General features: G+C 43.3%; 1 long non-coding RNA gene across 1 annotated transcript; it reads right to left on the reverse strand.

Annotated features, from left to right (window-relative positions):
* Positions 1-262: 262 nt before the first annotated feature.
* LOC139530594 (uncharacterized) lies at positions 263-23,035 on the reverse strand. Its single transcript, XR_011666075.1, has 3 exons — positions 22,945-23,035; positions 22,445-22,569; positions 263-2,970 (listed from the first exon to the last, which is right to left on the reverse strand). It is a non-coding gene; the product is annotated as an uncharacterized lncRNA (long non-coding RNA).
* Positions 23,036-24,323: the final 1,288 nt, after the last annotated feature.

A 24,323-nucleotide genomic window follows, 5' to 3' on the forward strand; every position in this document is an offset into this window, starting at 1 on the left:
AAAATACTGTATGTCAAATTTGTATCAATAGTGGTGAAAACCTTGTTTCATTTATATTTCTTCAAGATAATCATGATTTATTCCACCCATGTCTTGGTTATAATTGATTTTTGTTGACAAAAATCTAATTTTATCAACAACAACAAAATGAATAGGGCTTTTATTGAAAAATGTGATCTAGCAAAGGTCAATGGCAAATATTAACCATGTATGCTGTTTAAATTGCTTGGAATTGTTATAAGTCAACATTAAGTATGAAGTATTTTTATGTAAATTGTTATGACTTTATTGTTTTAAAAACCCAATAATGTTGTGGGACCATCAGACCCGCGAACATTGGATGAATAACAAAAACATGAACACCACATAAGGATTAAGGCAGTTATACAATTTTAAAAACATTACAATACATTCACAGATTTCACAACATACTGTGGACCACTCCCACATATCTACAATGCAAAATCCATGTGTACGTGTGTGTATAGTGCGTATGTTATCGTGTGTGTGTATGCATGTGTCTGTGCCTATGTTTGTGATGCTTCACAGTCCCTTCTGTTGTATTTGTATCTGTTTTTTAAAATCAAATTTACTGCTTGCATCAGTTACTTGATATGGAATAGAGTTCCATGTAGTCATGGCTCTATGTAGTACTGTGCGCCTTCCATAGTCTGTTCTGGACTTCGGGACTGTGAAGAGACCTCTTGTGGCATCAATCAATCAATCAATCAAATGTATTTATAAAGCCATTCTTACATCAGCTGATGTCACAAAGTGCTGTACAGAAACCCAGCCTAAAACCCCAAACAGCAAGCAATGCAGGTGTAGAAGCACGGTGGCTGGGAAAAACTCCCTAGAAAGGCCAGAACCTAGGAAGAAACCTAGAGAGGAACCAGGCTATGAGGGGTGGCCAGTCTTCTTCTGGCTGTGCCGGGTGGAGATTATAACAGAACATGGCCAAGATGTTCAAATGTTCATAGATGACCAGCAGGGTCAAATAATAATAATCACAGTGGTTGTCGAGGTTGCAACAGGTCAGCACCTCAGGAGTAAATATAATTTGGCTTTTCATAGCCAAACATTCAGAGTATCTCTACCACTCCTGCTGTCTCTAGAAAGTTGAAAACAGCAGGCCTGGGACAGGTAGCACGTCCGGTGAACAGGTCAGGGTTCCATAGCCGGCCGCCCAACAACCTGCCCGCTTGACCCTATCCCCTCCTCTCTTCTCCAGACCATTTCCGGAGACCTTCTCCCTTACCTCACCTCGCTCATCAACTCATCCTTGACCGCTGGCTACGTCCCTTCCGTCTTCAAGAGAGCGAGAGTTGCACCCCTTCTGAAAAAACCTACACTCGATCCCTCCGATGTCAACAACTACAGACCAGTATCCCTTCTTTCTTTTCTCTCCAAAACTCTTGAACGTGCCGTCCTTGGCCAGCTCTCCTGCTATCTCTCTCAGAATGACCTTCTTGATCCAAATCAGTCAGGTTTCAAGACTAGTCATTCAACTGAGACTGCTCTTCTCTGTGTCACGGAGGCGCTCCGCACTGCTAAAGCTAACTCTCTCTCCTCTGGTCTCATCCTTCTAGACCTATCGGCTGCCTTTGATACTGTGAACCATCAGATCCTCCTCTCCACCCTCTCCGAGTTGGGCATCTCCGGCGCGGCCCACGCTTGGATTGCGTCCTACCTGACAGGTCGCTCCTACCAGGTGGCGTGGCGAGAATCTGTCTCCGCACCACGTGCTCTCACCACTGGTGTCCCCCAGGGCTCTGTTCTAGGCCCTCTCCTATTCTCGCTATACACCAAGTCACTTGGCTCTGTCATATCCTCACAAGGTCTCTCCTATCATTGCTATGCAGACGACACACAATTAATCTTCTCCTTTCCCCCTCTCTGATAACCAGGTGGCGAATCGCATCTCTGCATGTCTGGCAGACATATCAGTGTGGATGACGGATCACCACCTCAAGCTGAACCTCGGCAAGACGGAGCTGCTCTTCCTCCTGGGGAAGGACTGCCCGTTCCATGATCTCGCCATCACGGTTGACAACTCCATTGTGTCCTCCTCCCAGAGTGCTAAGAACCTTGGCGTGATCCTGGACAACACCCTGTCGTTCTCAACTAACATCAAGGCGGTGACCCGTTCCTGTAGGTTCATGCTCTACAACATTCGCAGAGTACGACCCTGCCTCACACAGGAAGCGGCGCAGGTCCTAATCCAGGCACTTGTCATCTCCCGTCTGGATTACTGCAACTCGCTGTTGGCTGGGCTCCCTGCCTGTGCCATTAAACCCCTACAACTCATCCAGAACGCCGTAGCCCGTCTGGTGTTCAACCTTCCCAAGTTCTCTCACGTCACCCCGCTCCTCCGCTCTCTCCACTGGCTTCCAGTTGAAGCTCGCATCCGCTACAAGACCATGGTGCTTGCCTACGGAGCTGTGAGGGGAACGGCACCTCCGTACCTTCAGGCTCTGATCAGGCCCTACACCCAAACAAGGGCACTGCGTTCATCCACCTCTGGCCTGCTCGCCTCCCTACCTCTGAGGAAGTACAGTTCCCGCTCAGCCCAGTCAAAACTGTTCGCTGCTCTGGCACCCCAATGGTGGAACAAACTCCCTCACGACGCCAGGTCAGCGGAGTCAATCACCACCTTCCGGAGACACCTGAAACCCCACCTCTTTAAGGAATACCTAGGATAGGATAAAGTAATCCTTCTAACCCCCCCCCCCCCTTAAAAGAGTTAGATGCACTATTGTAAAGTGGTTGTTCCACTGGATATCATAAGGTGAATGCACCAATTTGTAAGTCGCTCTGGATAAGAGCGTACGCTAAATGACTTAAATGTAAATGTAAAATAGCCGCAGGCAGAACAGTTGAAACTGGCGCAGCAGCAGGGCCAGGTGGACTGGGGACAGCAAGGAGTCATCAGGCCAGGAAGTCGTGAGGCATGGTCCTAGGGCTCAGGTCCTTCGAGAGAGAGAGAGAGAGAAAGAAAGAAAGAAAGAAAGAAAGAAAGAAAGAAAGAAAGAAAGAAAGAAAGAAAGAAAGAAAGAATGAGAGAAAGAGAGAGAGAGAAAAAGAGAATTAGAGAGAGCATACTTAAATTCACACAGGACACCGGATAAGACAGGATAAATACTCCAGATATAACAGACTGACCCTAGCCCCCCGACACAAACTACTGCAGCATAAATACTGGAGGCTGAGACAGGAGGGGTCGGGAGACTGTGGCCTCGTCCGACGATACCCCCGGACAGGGCCAAACAGGCAGGATATAACTCCACCCACTTTGCCAAGCTCAGCCCCCGCACCACTAGAGGGATATCTTCAACCACCAACCTACCATCCTGAGACAAGGCAGAGTATAGCCCACAACCGAAGGGGGGGGGGGGGCGCCACCCCGGACAGGAAGATCACGTCAGTGACTCAACCCACTCAAGTGACACACCCCTCCCAGGGACGGCATGGAAGAGCACCAGTAAGCCAGTGATTCAGCCCCTGTAATAGGGTTAGAGGCAGAGAATCCCGGTGGAGAGAGGGGAACTGGCCAGGCAGAGACAGCAAGGGTGGTTCGTTGCTCCACTACACTCAATCATAGGACCTACTGAAGAGATGAGTCTTCAGTAAAGACTTAGATTGAGACCGAGTCTGCGTCTCTCACATGGATAGGTAGACCATTCCTTAAAAATTGAGCTCTATAGGAGAAAGCCCTGCCTCCAGCTGTTTGCTTAGAAATTCTAGGGACAGTAAGGAGGCCTGCGTCTTGTGACCGTAGCGTACGTGTAGGTAAGTACGGCAGAACCAAATCGGAAAGATAGGTAGGAGCAAGCCCATGTAATGCTTTGTAGTAAAACCTTGAAATCAGCCCTAGCCTTAACAGGAAGCCAGTGTAGAGAGGCTAGCACTGGAGTAATATTATTTACATTTACATTTAAGTCATTTAGCAGACGCTCTTATCCAGAGCGACTTACAAATTGGAAAGTTCATACATATTCATCCTGGTCCCCCCGTGGGGAATGAACCCACAACCCTGGCGTTGCAAGCGCCATGCTCTACCAACTGAGCCACACGGGACTATATATTATCAACTTTTTTGGTTCTAGTCAAGATTCTAGCAGCCGTGTTTAGCACTAACTGAAGTTTATTTAGTGCTTTATCCGGGTAGCCGGAAAGGAGAGTATTGCAGAGTTCTAATCTAGAAGTGACAAAAGCATGGATACATTTTTCTGCATTATTTTTGGACAGAAAGTATCTGATTTTTGCAATGTTACGTAGATGGAAAAAAGCTGTCCTTGAAACAGTCTTGATATGTTCATCAAAAGAGAGATCAGGGTCCAGAGTAATGCCAAGGTCCTTCACGGTTTTATTTGAGATGACTGTACAACCATCAAGATTAATTGTCAGATCCAACAGAAGATCTCTCTGTTTCTTGGGACCTAGAACAAGCATATCTGTTTTGTCCAAGTTTAAAAGTAGAACATTGGCCGACATCCACTTCCTTATGTCTGAAACACAGGCTTCCAGGAGGGCAATTTTGGGGCTTCACCATGTTTCATCGAAATGTACAGCTTTGTGTCATCCGCATAGCAGTGAAAGTTAACATTGTGTTTCCGAATGACATCACCAAGAGGTAAAATATATAGTGAAAACAATAGTGGTCCTAAAACGGAGCCTTGTGGAACACGGAAATTTACAGTTGATTTGTAAGAGGACAAACCATCCACAGAGACAAACTGATATCTTTCCGACAGATAAGATCTAAACCAGGCCAGAACTTGTCCGTGTAGACCAATTTGGGTTTCCAATCTCTCCAAAAGAATGTGGTGATCGATGGTATCAAAATGTCTTGTGGGGAATGCATGGGTGTCCGAGCTGTGCGCCAGAATTTTAAACAGACAGCTTTGTGCATTCATCATGTCAATACAAGTAGTGATGAACTCAATCTCTCTTCCACTTTGAGCCAGGAGAGATTGACATGCATGTTATTAATGGTAGCTCTCTGTGTACATCCAAGGGCCAGCCGTGCTGCCCTGTTCTGAGCCAATTGCAATTTTCCTAAGTCCCTTTTTGTGGACCACATGACTGAACAGTAGTCCAGGTGACAAAACTAGAGCCTGTAGGACCTGCCTTGTTGATAGTGCTCTTATGAAGCTAGAGCGCGCTTTATTATGGACAGACTTCTCCCCATCATAGCTACTGTTGTATCAATATGTTTTGACCATGACAGTTTACAATCCAGGGTTACTCCAAGCAGTTTAGTCACCTCAATTTGCTCTATTGATTAGTTTGCAGTGTACAATCTCAAATATGTGATTGGAACAGTAGCAACAGAACGTATGATGCAACAAGCATGTCTAAATAGTATTGTCTGATCAGCATCTAAATATTTTTTGGTACTGATGGGAAATGAAGGTCTTAAACTTTATTCCTCAATTTGACCTTTTATTGTAAAAGATAAATGCGAACTTCATCATCCAAGCATCACACAGAACACATCCACAGCCAAACTCATTCCATAAAGCAGTCTAAATAACAGGTTGCGCTGACAAGAAACTACAGTTAGCAACCTAACAGCTAACTAGTTTACAATGTACCACATCTCTGGTGAGCACAAGGGAGAAATGTAATCTTGTTTAGAAAAGAGATGTGTGTCAGCTAAGCTAACAGCAGCTAAATTCTTTATGATGGCAGCCATGTTTGTTTATGTTTGACTTGGCGAAAACTCCCTAATCCCAGAATGCCATTCACTATAAGATGCAAATAAACAAAGTCAAAGATGGCTTTGCTCATTGCCTGAAAAATATAAACTTAGTTTAGCCACTTTTCAGCATATTACAAATTGTCGATGTAATTGTTACAGTCTATACAAGACCCGGAGGACATGATTTGACAAGTCGTTTACCGTTTTTGACAAATCACAAAGCAAATAAAAAATTTCACCTCACAGATCATCACACCAAATACAAGCCTACTGCCTAGCCTAACCATAGCGCGAAAGCAAAACAGGGATAAAACCTTTTTAGGGGGGTTTGTGGGGGGGGGTTCATTTCATTTGTGGTGGGGTTTCAAGTCCATGGGGGGTAAAAATGGGGCAATATATCGTGGGGGGGGGTATGATGCAGGTAATATTACTATGATCGGGGATTTATCAATAAATGGGGGGCAAACACAAGAGAAGTTTATACGCTAAATAAAAACAAAACCCCTGAAAAGGGGGGTCTGAGCTTGCAACCCTGATGTACCAAAGTCATGCCGCATTCAAAACAACTGGGAACTCTCCGACTTCCGACCAGTGCGTTCAAGACAACTGGGAACTCGGGAAAAAACGAGCTCCGACTGGGAAAAATCGCTTTGAACGGTCATCCAAATTGGGAACTCAGGCCTCTTTCTAGAGCTCCGACTTTCCAACCTGACATCAAGATTTTACCTAGTTGACAGTTGTCTTGAAAGCACCATAAATCAGTCGAGTGAACTATCCCTTGTTATAACATCTTTGGTCTGATAGACGCTTACGTGACAACCAGAATGCATTGTATGATGTCAACAAACATGGCGCCGCAAATAGCTTAGCATTAGCTCATCATAATCAGTCAAATATTAATTTACACACATCACATGTGTCCATTACAATCGGAATGCAAGATTTGTCACCAGTACTTGAAAACATGTGAATAAAACAGTAAATACATTATGATCCATACATACATATGGTGTGCTACAGCAGAAACGACAACACGATATACAGAAAATAAGCCATTTACTTTGATAGGAGCCATTTACTTTGATAGGAACACACATGTCCAAACTCCAATTTGTAAGGAAAACAACCATGAAGTCAATGCGGGCACCAGCCCAAAAATGTGCTGGGGGAAAACGTTGCAATGTCTTCATACTTGATCTGGGCAAACACTAGGGAAGTGATTGGGCTCTCGTTGAAGAGAGAAGTGTGTCCTCTCAGTAAAGCCACAAACATAAATTGTCCGCAACAGTGAAATGGTCTACATCTTATGCAAATTCACGAGGATTCAATTCAATTCAACCTCAATTCAAACTGTTGTTAGAAAATAAAACTTGTTAGAAAATAATTAGAAATTTACAAGTTGAAATATAGCTTATAGATAATTAGCAGGCAGCATGCCTTGGTTTGAGGGAAGCGCAGGTAACTGTGCTGTTCCGTGACAATCACATTTTGGAACAGTGAGAGCATTCTGACATTACGCACATGAAAAAACTCATGCAGGGGCGACGGTTAGAGATATTTGGAACTCACGCGTGAAAAGGTTAAGCTTTGCAGTCATTTCAGTCGCTACAGTAGCTGATGTGTTTACTGTTGAGTCATTAGCATAAGTAGACACACACAGTGGCATGTCATTAGTAAAGATTGAAAAATATAAGGGGCCTAGACAGCTGCCCTGGGGAATTACTGATTCTACCTGGATTATGTTGGAGAAGCTTCCATTAAAGAACACCTTCTGTGTTCAGTTAGACAGGTAACTCTTTATCCACAATATAGCAGGAGGTGTAAAGCCCTAACACATACTGTACGTTTTCCAGCAGCAGACTACAGTACGATCGATAATGTCAAAAGCCGCAAAGTCTACCAAAACAGCCCCACAATCTTTTTATCATAAATTTCTCTCAGCCAATCATCAGTCATTGTGCAAGTGCTGTGCTTGTTGAATGTCCTTCCCTATAAGCATGCTGACAGTCTGTTGTCAATTTGTTTACTGTAAAATAGCATTGTATCTGGTCAAACACAATTTTTTCCAAAAGTTTACTAATGGTTGGTAACAGGCTGATTGTTCGTCTATTTGAGGCAGTAAAAGGGGCTTTACTATTCTTAGGTAGCAGAATGACTTTTGCTTCCCTCCAGGCATGGGGGAAGACACTTTGGGCTGGTGTAAACTAGCCCGTGTTGGGCTGGTGTAGGCTAGCCCGTGTTGGGCTTGGTGTAGGCTAGCCTGTGATGGGCGGTGTGGGCTAGCCCATGTTGGGCTTGGTGTGGGCTGGTGTGGGCTAGCCTGTGTTGGGCTGATGTGATTTTGTTGTGGGATAGCCTGTGTTGGGCTGGTGTACCCTAGCCCGTGCTGGGTTAGACCATGTGGGGCTGATGTGGGATTGCTGAGGGCTAGCCTGTGCTGGGCTAGCCCGTGCACTGCAGACCTAGAATGTATATGTTGTTGAAGAGGACCAGAGAGTCTCCTGGGGGATTGGTCTGTTGGCGTTTCATTTTTTAAGTTCCTTTCATATGGCCAAACTAATCAGAGAGACAGATGAAAGCCAGAGGAAGGGTCACAGATACTCAGTGATGGCTGATGTCTTTCTGATGGATGGGTGCCCTTTGACCCCCCACTAGAGCAACATGGGTAGGGTAAACCAAGTGTAATGGAAGTCCAAATATTAGCTCTGAGGAGTGAGATGAGGCTTAAAGGGGCAATCCTTAGGTGAAACAGTCACACCACCTCTGTTTTGGTAAAAAGAAAGCTTGGGCGTGGGCCTGGAGAAAAGTCATAGACAGAGCTATGGATGCAATGACTGACCAATTATAGTTTTAAGCAAGTTTTGAGGAATTCCCAGAACATTAGATGAGATGCCCATTAAGTTCTAATTAGGGTTTTATCTAACATTAGTATGATAACACATTTGTCCAGTCGTGCTGATGATTATAGAATGTTTGAATTAAACATTTTCCTGATTTTGCGAGAACTTTTCTGAACACATTAAACTTCACAGAACCAATTTTGGTTTGCTGGGTATATAGTGGTTGTTTACATACCAACATTGGAGTAAAACAAGCTTATATTGTTTTAGGCATTTATAAGTTATATTCTTCAAGAATCAATGGGTATATACTACCGGTCAAAAGTTTTAGAACACCTACTCATTCAAGGGTTTTTCTTTATTTTACTATTTTCTACATTGTAGAATAATAGTGAATACATTAAAACTATGAAATAACGCATGTGGAATCATGTAGTAACCAAAAAAGTGTTGAACAAATCAAAATATATTTTCAAATAGTCACCCTTTGCTCAACCAGCATTCTCTTTCCTTCTTAATGCGTTTGAGCCAGTCAGTTGTGTTGTGACAAGGTAGGGAGGTATTCAGAAGATAGCCCTATTTGGTAAAATACCAAGTTCATATTATGGCAAGAACAGCTCAAATAAGCAAAGAGAAACGACAGTCCATCATTACTTTAAGACATGGAGGTCAGTCAATACGGAACATTTCAAGTGCAGTCGCAAAAACCATCAAACGCTATGATGAAACTGGTTCTCATGAGGACCGCCACAGGAATGGAAGACCCAGAGTTACCTCTGCTGCAATGGATAACTAACATTAGATTTACCAGCCACAGAAATTGCAGCCCAAATAAATTCTTTACAGAGTTCAAGTAACAGACACATCTCAACATCAACTGTGTGAATCAGGCCTTCGTGGTCGAATTGCTGCAAAGAAACCACTACTACCAATAAGAAGAAGAGACTTCCTTGGGCCAAGAAACACGAGCAATAGACATTAGACCGGTGGAAATGTGTCCTTTGGTCTGGAGTCCAAATTTGAGATTTTTGGTTCAAACCGGCGTGTCTTTGTGAGACGCGGTGAGGGTTAAAGGATGTTCTCTGCATGTGTACTTCCCACCGTAAAGCATGGAGGAGAAGGTGATATGGTGTGGGGGGGCTTGGCTGGTGACACTGTCTGTGATTTATTTAGAATTCAAGGCACACTTAACCAGCATGGGCTACCACAGCATTCTGCAGCGATATGCCATCCCATCTGGTTTGGGCTTAGTGGGAGTGTAATTTGTTTTTCAACAGGACAATGACCCAACACACCTCCAGGCTGTGTACGGGCTATTTTACCAAGAAGGAGAGTGATGGAGTGCTGCATCAGATGACCTGGCCTCCACAATCCCCCGATGTATTCACTATTATTCTACAATGTAGAAAATAGTAAAAATAAAGAAAAACCCTTGAATGAGTAGGTGTTCTAAAACTTTTGACCGGTAGTGTATATCATTTAATTTAAGTCCAAAAATGTATGTAGCAACAGCAGTTTGCCCCTTTAAGGTACTTACCTGGAAGGCGAGGACTTGTGTTATCATAAATCACAATGGTATATACTCTTTATTCATCATCGTGATATAATATGATATGTCATAATATTGTGTTATTTCATTGCCTTTTCCCTACAACTAAGGTAAAAGTAATTTATTTCCCTTTATTTTGCAATGAAAAGCTATACAAAAATAAGGGCCCGGGCAAGGATTAGAATTGGTACAGCACCCCCATTGTTCCTTGCCGATGAAGTAAAATAGAGCATGTGAACCTTGAACTTCAAAGTAGTCAACAAGGTTGTGATCTAATCATCCATTTACAATTGGCAGTGGGTTACATAAGCTGAATTCCTGTGCTCAATGGATCCTTTAACGGCACACTGAACCAGACATCTTCTCACTCGCTGCCCTTCAGTCGGCTATAGCTATATTTACTCCTCTCACGTTCGGACAAGTTTCCACTTCAAACAACCTATTGTTTTGGCATGGATTAGGTGTTCATGTACTGTAGCAAGCAACAGGAGTTGAGGACATGAGGTTAAACAACATGGTCTAGTTACAGTCGATTGCCATAACGCTCTCTCGCGTTGGTCAAGATGCTGAGGGGTTATTTGCTCAACCACAGTGTAGAATTGGAAGTTAAATAAACTCCCGGGAATGAGGGCGTTTCTTCTCGGCGTGAAAATGGTGTGACACAAATGCACTGTTGAGAAGACATTAGGCTGTTTATGGTTTATTAATTGTTTCGGAGGGAGAGGCAGTTCAAGCGTGACGCGCCCGTTAACTACCATATAAAATGTCCACATGTTTAGAACATCTGGGGAATTCAAGGTAAACAATGGGAGAGAAAAGACTTTCATCATGTATTGTGTTTTCGGTCCAAGCCTATGAAAGCAGGAGTCATGAGCCTCCATGAGCCTGCATGTAGCTGGCCTTTTGCTCACCATGTCTGCTCTGCCAAAATGGTCACTGTATTCAATTATACCGCTCTAATTGCAAATGCTACACATCAATCAAACGTAATAATCATTTTCCATGTGACATATGGTCAGTGGAGTGCTATTCAGTGCAATATTTTGAGAATATAGCCTCAAATGTCAAAGTTTATGGCTTAGGTAAAGAAAGGGTCATAATTATTATTCATTAGTGCAAATAATAATAGACAGGTCATTCAGGTAATGTTTTCTCATAACCCTAGAATATAATAGATGGGAATCTCCATCCCTCACAAAGACTTCTTGGAATAGACCTTTCAATGTTTATCTAGGCATTCATGACATTTACGTAGAATGGACAATCAAATGTTGATTTGGTTATGTCTATAGGACTAGTGTTCATATTTACGCTAATATAATTATAGAAGTTGATGCAATATGAGGTGGTTGAGCATCATTATAATATGTCAAAAATACTGTAATTACATAAATCATTGTAGTCATGTCAGTTAAGATGACATATTATTTACAGTATGTGTCACCTTTGGTGACATATTATTTACTGTATTACGTGACTATGACGACATATTGGTTTTATGAAATGCACGTGACATACCAGTAGAGCAAATACTGAACACTATATTAAACGCGACCAATAAACTTTGATTTGATATGAACATGTACAAGCCAAAAGTGCCTGATATCATTGTTTAGGTGGTATACAATTCTCGGCATAGATCTAGGGCCAGAGCCAAGAAAACATCACATGTGTATACTAACCTACATTATAACACAAAAGAATGCTGTGGCTACTCTGATGCATTCTGAATCCTATTTACATCTATTATTGGATTCAAGAAATAGGACTATGACTCAGTCGGAGAAACATTAGCATGATAAACAGGAAATGCTTCAGATCTGATATGATTTAGCTGTAAGTCAAATGTATTTACAGTACATGACGTAACCTTGGGTGCTTCCTCTGCCTGTACCTGTCACTCACATGGTCTCCGTCTGTCGTGGTTATACACCAAGGTGCAGCAGCACACCACCAAGACCTGACCCTGTTTGGAACACTGGAACCCACCCTCAGCTGTCAACTCATCTTCTTCCTATGGGGACATGGTAGCACTGTATTGTAATTTCTACTCACATACAATTTAGAACATTTCCACTTGAAAGGGAAGTGAAAGCCAAAGAAAAAGCAAGCCTTTACTATATATATATAGTTTAGAACTTGAACTTATATATATATACAGTGGGGAGAACAAGTATTTGATACACTGCCGATTTTGCAGGTTTTCCTACTTACAAAGCATGTAGCGGTCTGTAATTTTTATCATAGGTACACTTCAACTATGAGAGACGGAATCTAAAACAAAAATCCAGAAAATCACATTGTATGATTTTTAAGTAATTAATTTGCATTTTATTGCATGACATAAGTATTTGATACATCAGAAAAGCAGAACTTAATATTTGGTACAGAAACCTTTGTTTGCAATTACAGAGATCATACGTTTCCTGTAGTTCTTGACTAGGTTTGCACACACTGCAGCAGGGATTTTGGCCCACTCCTCCCTACAGATCTTCTCCAGATCCTTCAGGTTTCGGGGCTGTCGCTGGGCAATACGGACTTTCAGCTCCCTCCAAAGATTTTCTATTGGGTTCAGGTCTGGAGACTGGCTAGGCCACTCCAGGACCTTGAGATGCTTCTTACGGAGCCACTCCTTAGTTGCCATGGCTGTGTGCTTCGTGTCGTTGTCATGCTGGAAGACCCAGCCACGACCCATCTTCAATGCTCTTACTGAGGGAAGGAGGTTGTTGGCCAAGATCTCGCGATACATGGCCCCATCCATCCTCCCCTCAATACGGTGCAGTCGTCCTGTCCCCTTTGCAGAAAAGCATCCCCAAAGAATGATGTTTCCACCTCCATGCTTCACGGTTGGGATGGTGTTCTTGGGGTTGTACTCATACTTCGTCGTCCTCCAAACACGGCGAGTGGAGTTAGACCAAAAAGCTCTATTTTTGTCTCATCAGACCACATGACCTTCTCCCATTCCTCCTCTGGATCATCCAGATGGTCATTGGCAAACTTCAGACAGGCCTGGACATGCACTGGCTTAAGCAGGGGGACCTTGCGTGCGCTGCAGGATTTTAATCCATGACGGCGTAGTGTGTTACTAATGGTTTTCTTTGAGACTGATGGTCCCAGCTCATCTTCAGGTCATTGACCAGGTCCTGCCGTGTAGTTCTGGGCTGATCCCTCACCTTCCTCATGATCATTGATGCCCCACGAGGTGAAATCTTGCATGGAGCCCCAGACCGAGGGTGATTGACCGTCATCTTGACCTTCTTCCATTTTCTAATAATTGCGCCAACAGTTGTTTCCTTCTCACCAAGCTGCTTGCCTATTGTCCTGTAGCCCATCCCAGCCTTGTGCAGGTCTACAATTTTATCCCTGATGTCCTTACACAGCTCTCTGGTCTTGGCCATTGTGGAGAGGTTGGAATCTGTTTGATTGCGTGTGGACAGGTGTCTTTTATACAGGTAACGAGTTCAAACAGGTGCAGTTAATACAGGTAATGAGTGGAGAACAGGAGGGCTTCTTAAAGAAAAACTAACAGGTCTGTGAGAGCCGGAATTCTTACTGGTTGGTAGGTGATCAAATACTTATGTCATGCAATAAAATGCTAATTAATTATTTAAAAATCATACAATGTGATTTTCTGGATTTTTGTTTTAGATTCCGTCTCTCACAGTTGAAGTGTACCTATGATAAAAATTACAGACCTCTACATGCTTTGTAAGTAGGAAAACCTGCAAAATCGGCAGTGTATCAAATACTTGTTCTCCCCACTGTATATATATATATATATATAAGTTCATGTTCTCATTTACAACTGCGACCTGGCCAAGATAAAGCAAAGCAGTGCGACACAAACAACAACACAGTTACACATGGAATAAACAAACGTACAGTCAATAACACAATAGAAAAAATATATACATTTAAAATATATATATATATACAGTTGAAGTCGGAAGTTTACATACACCTTAGCCAAATACATTTAAACTCAGTTTTTCACAATTCCTGACATTTAATCCTAGTAAAAATGCCAGTTTCAGTTAGGATCACCACTTTATTTAAGAATGTGAAATGTCAGAATAATAGTAGAGAGAATGATTTATTTCAGCTTTTATTTCTATCATCACATTCCCAGCGGGTCAGAAGTTTACATACACTCAATTAGTATTTGGTAGCATTGCCTTTAAATTGCTTAACTTGGGTCAAACGTTTCAGGTAGCCTTCCACAAGCTTCCCACAATAAGTTGGGTGAATTTTGGCCCATTCCTCCTGACAGAGCTGGTGTAACTGAGTCGGGTTTGTAGGCCTCCTTGCTCGCACACGCATTTTCAGTTCTGCCCACAAATTCTCTATGGGATTGAGGTCTGTGTGATGGCCACTCCAATACCTTGACCATGTTGTCCTTAAAACTTATTCGAGGTAGGGGGCAGTATTCGGAAGTTTGGATGAATGAGGTTCCCAAAGTAAACTGCCTGTTACTCAGGCCCAGAAGCTAGGATATGCATATAATTGGTAGTATTGGATAGCGAACACTCTAAAGTTTCTACAACTGTTAAAATTATGTCTGTGAGTATAACGGAACTGATATGGCAGGTGAAAACCCAAGGAGAATCCATCCAGAGTTTTTTGGGGGGGAGCTCACCACTGTTTATAATGGCTGTCTATGGGAATATAAAAAGAATACCTCCCAGATTGCAGTTCCTAGGGCTTCCACTAGATGTCAACAGTCTTTAGAAAGAGTTTCAGGCTTGTTTTTTGAAAAATTAGCTAGAATTTGTAGTTTTTGTAAGTGGCTCCCATTTTGGCTGTAGTGTTTTGACGCGCGTGGATGAGAGCGTGCACTTCGTTATTTATCTCCAGTAATGAACATTCTATTCTCCGTCTTAAATTGTATTGTTTATTTACATATTAGGATACCTGAAGATTAATTAGAAACGTTGTTTGACTTGTTTGGGCAAAGTTTATTGGTAACGTTTGGGATTCATTTGTATGCATTTTGAACGAGGGAAACAGGTGGATTACTGAGTCAAGCGCGCCAACTAAACTGACTTTTTGGGGATATAAAGGACTTTATCGAACAAAATGATAATTTGTGATGTAGCTGGGACCCTTTGGATTGCAAACAGAGGAAGATCTTCAAAGGTAAATAATTTATTTTATCGCTATTTCTGACTTTCGTGACGCCTCTGCTTGGTTGGAAAATGTATGTAATGCTTTTGTACGTGGGGCGCTGTCCTTAGATAATCGCATGGTGTGCTTTCGCCGTAAAGCCTTTTTGAAATCTGACAAAGCAGCTGGATTAACAAGAAGTTAAGCTTTTAAAGGACGTAAGACACATGTATTTTCATGAATGTTTAATATTACGAATTTTATATTTTGAATTTCGCGTTCTGCAATTTCACTGGATGTTGGCCAGGTGGGACGGTAGCGTCATTATGGCCAAACAGTTCCATTTTTGTTTCATCGGACCAGAGAACATTTCTCCAAAAATAATTATATTTTTCCCCATGTGCAGTTGCAAACCGTAGTCTGGCTTTTTTATGGCGGGTTTGGAGCAGTAGCTTCTTCCTTGCTGAGAGGCCTTTCAGGTTATGTCGATATAGGACTCGTTTTACTGTGGATATAGATACTTTTGTACCAGTTTCCTCCAGCATCTTCACAAGGTCCTTTGCTGTTGTTGTGGGATTGATTTGCACTTTTCGCACCACAGTACGTTCATCTCTAGGAGACAGAATGCGTCTCCTTCCTGAGAGGTATGGCGGCTGCGTGGTCCCATGGTGTTTATACTTGCGTACTATTGTTTGTACAGATGAACGTGGTACCCTCAGGCACTTGGAAATTGCTCCCAAGGATGAACCAGACTTGTGGAGGTCTACAATTTCTTTCTGAGGTCTTGGCTGATTTCTGTGTTTTGTGGGTACTATTTAATGAAGCTGCCTGTTGAGGACTTGTGAGGCGTCTGTTTCTCAAACTAGACACTGCTCGTTTTTTGTTCGCAGGGATCCATGTCCTTCAGCTCTCCTCTTGCTCAGTTGTGCACCGGGGCCTCCCACTCCTCTTCCTATTCAGGTTGAGACAGTTTGTGCTGTTCTGTGAAGGGAGTAGTACACAGCGTTGTACGAGATCTTCAGTTTCTTGGCAATTTCTCACATGGAATAGCCATTTCTCAGAACATGAATCGACTGACGAGTTTCAGAAGAAAGTTCTTTGTTTCTGGCCATTTTGAGCCTGTAATCCAATCTACAAATGCTGATGCTCCAGATACTCAGCTAGTCTAAAGAAGGCCAGTTATATTGCTTCTTTAATCAGAACAACAGTTATCAGCTGTGCAAACATAATTGCAAAAGGGTTTTCTAATGATCAATAAGCCTTTTAAAATGATAAACTTTGATTAGCTAACACAAGGTGCCAATGGAACACAGGAGTGATGGTTGCTGATAATGGGCCTCTGTACGCCTATGTAGATATTCCATAAAGAAATCTGCCGTTTCCAGCTACAATGGTCATTTACAACATTAACAATTTCTGATCAATTTCATGTTATTTTAATGGACAATTTATTAAAATGTTCTTTCAAAAACAAGGACATTTCTAAGTGACCCCAAACTTTTGAACGGTAGTGTATATCTATCTATCTATCTATCTATCTATCTATCTATCTATCTATCGATCTATCGAGAGAGAGAGAGCTGGAGAGAGAGAGAGAGCTAGAGAGAGAGAGCTAGAGAGAGCTAGAGAGCTAGAGAGCTAGAGAGCTAGAGAGAGAGAGAGAGAGAGAGAGAGAGAGAGAGAGAGAGAGAGAGAGAGAGAGAGAGAGAGAGAGAGAGAGAGAGAGAGAGAGAGAGAGAGAGAGAGAGAGAGAGAGAGAGAGAGAGAGAGAGAGAGAGAGAGAGTGTGTTAGTTTTGAAGAGAAGAGGGTAGTCCATAAGCGCAGACGAAGGATATCAAGGATCTGGAAAGATTCTGTAAGGAGGAATGTCTAAGAACCCTCCCAATGTGTTCTACAATCTCATAAAACATTTTACAAAAAGGCTCAGTGTCGTTATCCTCGCAAGGTGAGGGTATTGGAGTACTGAAAACAAGGGTGCCAATCATTTTGACCCCTTTGTTTTTTATTTTATTTTTTATTACTTGTTAAACAAAATCTAAATTATAGTAGTATAAAATAACATCATTTCCTAATTTTTGTATACAATATAGCTTAGTATTTGTTTTATACAGTCTTTTTTGCTTATCTTTACCAAGGGTGTCAATAATTGTGGACCCCACTGTATATGAATGAATATAAATTACAAATACCGTTGTACTATCCAAGTTTTATTATTAAATTGACATCCACGTGAAGCTTGAATTAAAATTTGAAGGACACCATAGTTTCTCAGAAATACATGATGTGGTCAAGTCATTATAATAGGGATATTCATGCTCACCATAGCTTTCTGGAAACTAAAATATCATGACAATATTTCCCTCAAAAGACTGCGGCTTCTTTCCATTCAGAACTACCAAAGCATTTAATAATTTATTGAGACTTCATCTGTCTCAGCATTGATGTTTTTCTCATCCTTTGCTCTCCTTATTTATCTTTCCCCTCTCTCTCTACTTATATCCGTACATCTTAAATACAATGGGATCTTTCATTAAAAACACCTGTATAGACTGAGAAAACAAGCAGGTCTATGCTATCTGATGGATCTACCATCCCAGTGTCCCTGCACATACTCTGTTCCAAGACAATCAAACTGAGTGCACTACATTTCCTGCCTATAGTTCCCATGGGTGGGAAGGTAACCAGCAATATCCAATATCAAACCTCTGTAGCCCATGTGAAGTCCACAGTCTATCGTCCTGTTTGAATACATAAACTGCGTCCTTTCTAACTCCCTTCCTTGAAGTAATCACTGATCTGACATGACTAGATAGGTGTAAGCAAGCTTTCCACTGCAATGCTTACACCAATTATTTAATGTCAGATCAGTGATTACTTCAAGGAAGGGATGACAGATTGCATTTTATAAGTCTTCCAACAGGGCCTATATATATAATGCTCGGAACTCTCCCTTGATGCGTACAGAAGGCTGGATGTCTCATGTTGGTTCACGTTGTGTTTCCATCATGAGCCAAAGCAATACTTGTGTGGTGCAATCACAGTGTAATATGATAGCTGACTAACACGTTAGCCATCGCTTGGTTGATAGGGCAGTCGCCACAGCGTCTGTGCTCAGGCACGTACACACAAGCACGCGTGCACCCACACACACACACATTTGAGTGCACCACACACGCACACAGACCTCGCCCCCGGTGATATTGAGAAGCCATGTCGCGGGCTGTTCACATGTTTTGACGAGGAGGGTCCGTGTCACGACTGGTTCACGTGTTGTTTTGATCCCAACTGTCGGGGCCCAGTGAGCTAGCACAAGCACAGCTGGCCAGGGTGGCTGAGAGTGGGTGCACAGGGAGTTGAAGGACATGGATCCCTGCCAACGCATTTTATACATAGCACACATAGTACAGCTGAGAATTAGGGATAGGGGGCCCTTGCTCCACCACCACAGCCCACCTCCTCCATCTGCCTGCCTAGTGCTGCCTAGGGCTGCCTGTCTCTGGCTTCGCCTCCACATAGCCAGCTTTCTGACAGCCCTGTACCAAGCTACTCCCCTCCCTATCCCCCTGCTACCGCTTCACTCTGCTTTGCTTTGGTTTGCTCTTTTTCTTTAATGACAGGAACACAGTAGTGTGAAGGCTCACTGTATTTCTTAGGGATGTCAAAGTAATGGGAGATCACCAAGCTTTTACAATCGTTGAGGGGAAGACATATTTTCTCCCGGTGGATAATTTAGTTCCAGTTCAGAAAGGAAAGAACCAAGAAGAGGTCACAAGTCTCAATGCGGTAATAATTAGTAACTTCCTCTCCGTGTTTGCATTTACAAAGATACAAAGCTCTCCCTCGCCCTCTATTTGGCAAATCTGACAAAGCAAGCAAAAACTAAAGGAAGTGGTCAGATGACGGCAGATGCTAAGCTACAGGACTGTTTTGCAAGCAGAGACTGGAATATGTTCTGGGATTCTTCCGATGGCATTGAGGAGTACACCACATCAGTCACTGGCTTCATCAATAAGTGCATCGATGACGTCATCTCCACAGTGACCGTACGTACATACCCCAACCAGAAGCCATGGATTACAGGCAACATCCGCACTGAGCTAAAGGGTAGAGCTGCCACTTTCAAGGAGCGGAACTCTAACCCGGATGCTTATAAGAAATCCCTCTATGCCCTCCGATGAACCATCAAACAGGCAAAGCGTTAACACAGGACTAAAATCGAATCGTACTACACCGGCTCCGACACTCGTCGGATGTGACAGGGCTTGCAAACTATTGCAGACAACAAAGGGAAGCACAGCTGGGACCTGCCCAGTGACACAAGCATACTCTATGCGCGCTTCGAGGCAAGCAACACTGAAGCATAAATGAGCGCAACAGCTGTTCCGGACGACTGTGTGATCACGCTCTCTGTAGCCGATTTGAGTAAAACCTTTAAACAGGTCAACATTCACAAGGCCGCAGGGCCAGACGGATTACTAGGACGTGTACTCTGAGCATTCGCTGACCAACGGGCAAGTGTCTTCACTGACATTTTTAACCTGTCCCTGAACGAGTCTGTAATACATATTTCAAGCAGACCACCATAGTCCCTGTGCCCAAGAACACAAAGGCAACCTGCCCAAATTACTACAGACCCGTAGCACTCAAGTCCGTAGTCATGAAGTATTTTGAAAGGCTGGTCATGGCTCACATCAACACCATTATCCAAGAAACCCTAGACCCACTCCAATCTGCATACCACCCCAACAGATCCACAGATGATGCAATCACTATTGCACTCTACACTGCCCTTTCCCACCTAGACAAAAAGGAACACCTACGTGAGAATGCTATTCATTGACTACAGCTCAGCATTTAACACCATAGTGCCCTCAAAGCTCATCACTAAGCTAAGGACCCTGGGACTAAACACCTCCCTCTGCAACTGGATCCTGGACTTCCTGACGGGCCACTCCCAGGTGGTAAGGGTAGGTAACAACACATCTTCTATGCTGATCCTCAACACTGGGGCCCATCAGGGGTGTATGCTTAGTCCCCTCCTGTAATCCCTGTTCACCCATGACTGTATGGCCAAGCACGACTCCAATACCATCATGAAGTTTTCCGATGACACAATTGTCGGCCTGATCACCGACAACGATGAGACAGCCTATAGCAGGCCTGGGCAATTCCAGTTCTCGGAGGACTGGAGTTGCACAGGCCTGGTATATAGGGAGGAGGTCAGAGGCCTGGCAGTGTGGTGCCAGGATAACAACATCTCCCCTCGACGTGATCAAACAAAGGAGATGATTGGGGACTACAGGAAAAGGAGGGCCGGGCATGCCTCCAGTCTCATGGACGGGGCTGTAGTGGAGCAGGTTGAGAGCTTCAAGTTCCTTGGTATCCACATCACCAACGAACTGTCATGGTCCAAACACACCAAGCCAGTCGTGACGACGGCACGACAACGCCTAATCCCCCTCATATGAGACTGAAAAGATTTGGCATGGGTCCACATATCCTCAAAAAGTTCCACAGTTGCACTACCCCCAAGCCATAAGACTCCTGAACAGCTATTCAAATGGCTACCCCCCCATTTTTACACTGCTGCCACTCTCTGTTTATTATCGATGCATAGTCACTTCACCCCTACCTACATGTACTACCTCGACTAACCTGTGCCCCAACACATTGACTCTGTACCGGTACATCGAGTACACATTTTATTGTTGCCCTTTAATTATTAGTTTTTTAAATGTGTATTTGATTTGATTTTTTGATTTGATTAGATGTTTTATTTATTGTTTATTCAGTAAATACTTTCTTAACGCTTATTTTTTAAATGCTTACTCAACGTAAGTAAGCATTTAACTGTAAGGTCTACTACACCTGTTGTATTCGGCGCATGTGACAAATAACATTTGATTTTATTTGATTTAGCTTCCCCTCTCTTGCTTTTTTTTTGCCATTTATCTCTCTCTATCTGGGCTCGTAACATGTTTTGGTAGTTAACAACAACTTTGGAATTGGGCATCCGTCTCAACTCGCCCCTCATTCTACTCTCCTCCCCAGGTTATAAATCATACATCCTGTTTCTTCCCAGCCAAAACAAGCAACAGGAATGGATAAGCAACGGCCAAAACGAATATGGCACCGCGTTAGTTTCATCGCACTCTTTAATCGGAACAGTTGGCAATGTAAAAGTCAACGTCAGCCCTTGTCAGGTATCACTAATCAGCCGTGAGGCGATAACGTTCAGCGAGAGTCCTCCGGTCCTCCTTTCATCCTTCCAAAAAGCCGCTATAAATAAAAGCAGGTTACCAAGTATGGGCTGACTGACGACTGACTCATGCACATTCTCTGTGCTGCGACTGGCCTAGCTTCCCTTATAGCTGTCATGAAAAGCCCCTTTATATCATCTTAGCGTGCCGCCAGAGCTACAGGAGTTACCGCTCAAGACACCCCCAGTCAGCCGCCAGTGATATCTATGATGGCCCTAGATCCTGTATGGGGAAAAGGGTGGTGGGTGGTTTTCTCCTTTATCTCTCTTCACGCTAAGTGCCACGCGGCCTTAATATGGCTAATTAAACGTTTTAATCAAGGAATGCGTCGGTATTAATACCGATCATTGGCTGGGGAGAGAGTGTTAGCCCTCTCCTGATCATTCCTGCTCCGCCAGAGCTGTCACTCTCCACTCTCCAACCGCAGTCATCCCATCAGCCACTGCTGCTGCTGTATGCCGCTGGGTGGGAAGACCAGTAAAAAGCAAGCTAAAGCATCCTCAGACTTATAATTAATCTCTTGTCGACTTCTATTGACACATCCACTCTCCGATTAAATAATTACCTAAGCGCCATAAGCCGCTCTGATTGAGTCATAAGCCTGAATGGGCTGTTACATGCAATGGTCACCTCCTTGGGTATGATAAGCTCATCGTTTGCATGCCAGGCAGGACAGAGCTGCTCTCTCTCTCTCTCCATCTGTCTTCTCTGGTTTCGGGGGTCTGCAGTTTTGGGTTGCAGTGTTGTTGTTTATACCTCCTCTACAAGATCTTACTTGACTCAGACACGCACACGGACACACACACACACACACACAGACACACAGACATACACACACACACCCTCCCCAACCAAACACATTCCGGAACCTGTCACCGGAGTCACACCCCATCTGAACCTCCTCTGCCCTCCTGACCCCTTGACAGGTACATGGTGGAACTCTGAGAGAGAGAGGAGAGATCTGGGATGGGCCCTCTCCAAAGGTACCTGTCTACTCCTTCTGATTCCTCTTGGCTCCTGGGGACGGCTCAGCCTCCAGCATGCCTCTCCCAGGAAGCCATAACTCTCCTTTTCAGGAAGTGAGCTGTGCATGGAGTGCTCTCCGCATCTGTCTGGGAGAGAAACGGGGGAACAAGAGGTCAGACAAGCCTGGGACCACTTCTACCATGCATGATGGATGACGGCTAGCATGTGCTTGAATATTTACATTTGTCTAAAGGTGATGCAAATAGGGAAAAACTAAGTTGAGACAGAGAGTGCTATGTTTGTCTGACAACAAAGGTTGCCTCACAAACAGTTAGGCATTGTGCCAATCTTGAACATAAAAAAAACATGATTGGTACACCTTAGTTAATCATTTGCATGGAGGCATTGATTTAATCAAGGACCACCATTTTGTAATTGTAAGTGTATTCATACTATGACTACAAACACCAGGATGCTTTATCCGTCACTGTACTATTAAAACGTTCTGCTTTTTAACCAACCTGTTTTTCTACACATCTCTTCCTGATGGATCATACAGTATATGGATCCTATATCCCCTCTCTAGTATCTGTTGGAGCCTTGGAGGAGCCCTGAAACAACATGTCATATAGGAATATTAACAATATGCTTTCACAAAGCTGTGTTAAAAGCTTTGGGGGCGATCCCTGTAAACTCTCCCAACAATTATAGGCATTTAATTAAGAGGTTGTTTCTAATTTCAATGAGATGAAATTAGCACGTGTGCCGCAATTGTTAAATCATGGCCAGTGGCGCCGGCCAAGAGATAGAGATGAATTGGAGTGGGTTGGACAGTCACTTGATAATTTTGACAATGGGGTTGGGGGTATCATCCATCACTGAAGCGGCGTACATTAAAGTTTTGACAGGTAGAGGTCATTGCAATGGGGCAGAAGCCAGAGGAGATGGAGGCCTTTAATTCGGGTAATGAAGAGTTAACCATCTTAGCAGAGCGAGGAGAAGCAGTAAATGGGCAAGCCAATTCCTCTCTGTCTAAATGGGGAGCCATTGGAACACAATACAGTGATTGACAACGAGCCCCTTCGACATAATTCCCAGCAGACAGTTCACTTAAATTCCATCCCTTGTTAATCTCAGATATAATGAATTGCAAAACTAAGGTTAAACGTGCCAGTGTGAATTCATTATTGCTAATAGATTAGTCCATAAGATGATTTACTGTAACTCTTTTTCATTAACGGTGAATGGTGCCTTGACTTAACGGAGGTCCTCTTGGCCTGTCCATTCCCGACCATCAATCTCTTGGCTGTGGTCAATGTCCTCCTTTATGTGACCTCTCTTCGCTTTACTATGGAGATGAAGAGTGAAAATATGTTGGAGCTTTTGACCCCACTAGAAAAATTATGATTCTGTTTTGAGTGCGCCGAATAAGAATCCACTTTATCGTTTCCTCTGAAAATGATAATCATCCCGGCCTGTCATTCATGTTAACCCTGTCTTATTGTTCTGGGCTTAATGGTTAGCACCTAGCCAAGATAACGCTTAATGCTTTTCTGTTGACCAGAAAAGACCACATTGTCTTTAAAACACCAGCGGGATGATTTCTGCATACCGTGTTGATATATATACTTACATTTAATGTATGTCATCTATAAGTCTACGCTAGGTAAAGTTCCGCCTTATCTCAGCTCACTGGTCACGATAACAACACCCACCCGTAGCACGCGCTCCAGCAGGTATATCTCACTGGTCATTCCCAAAGCCAACACCTACTTTGGCCGCCTTTCCTTCCAGTTCTCTGCTGCCAGTGACTGGAACGAATTGCAAAAATCGCTGAAGCTGGAGACTTACATTTCCCTCACTAACTTTAGACATCAGCTACCTGAGCAGCTAACCGATC

This window comes from Salvelinus alpinus, chromosome 9 (genome assembly GCF_045679555.1).
Source record: "Salvelinus alpinus chromosome 9, SLU_Salpinus.1, whole genome shotgun sequence".
NCBI lineage: Eukaryota > Metazoa > Chordata > Actinopteri > Salmoniformes > Salmonidae > Salvelinus > Salvelinus alpinus.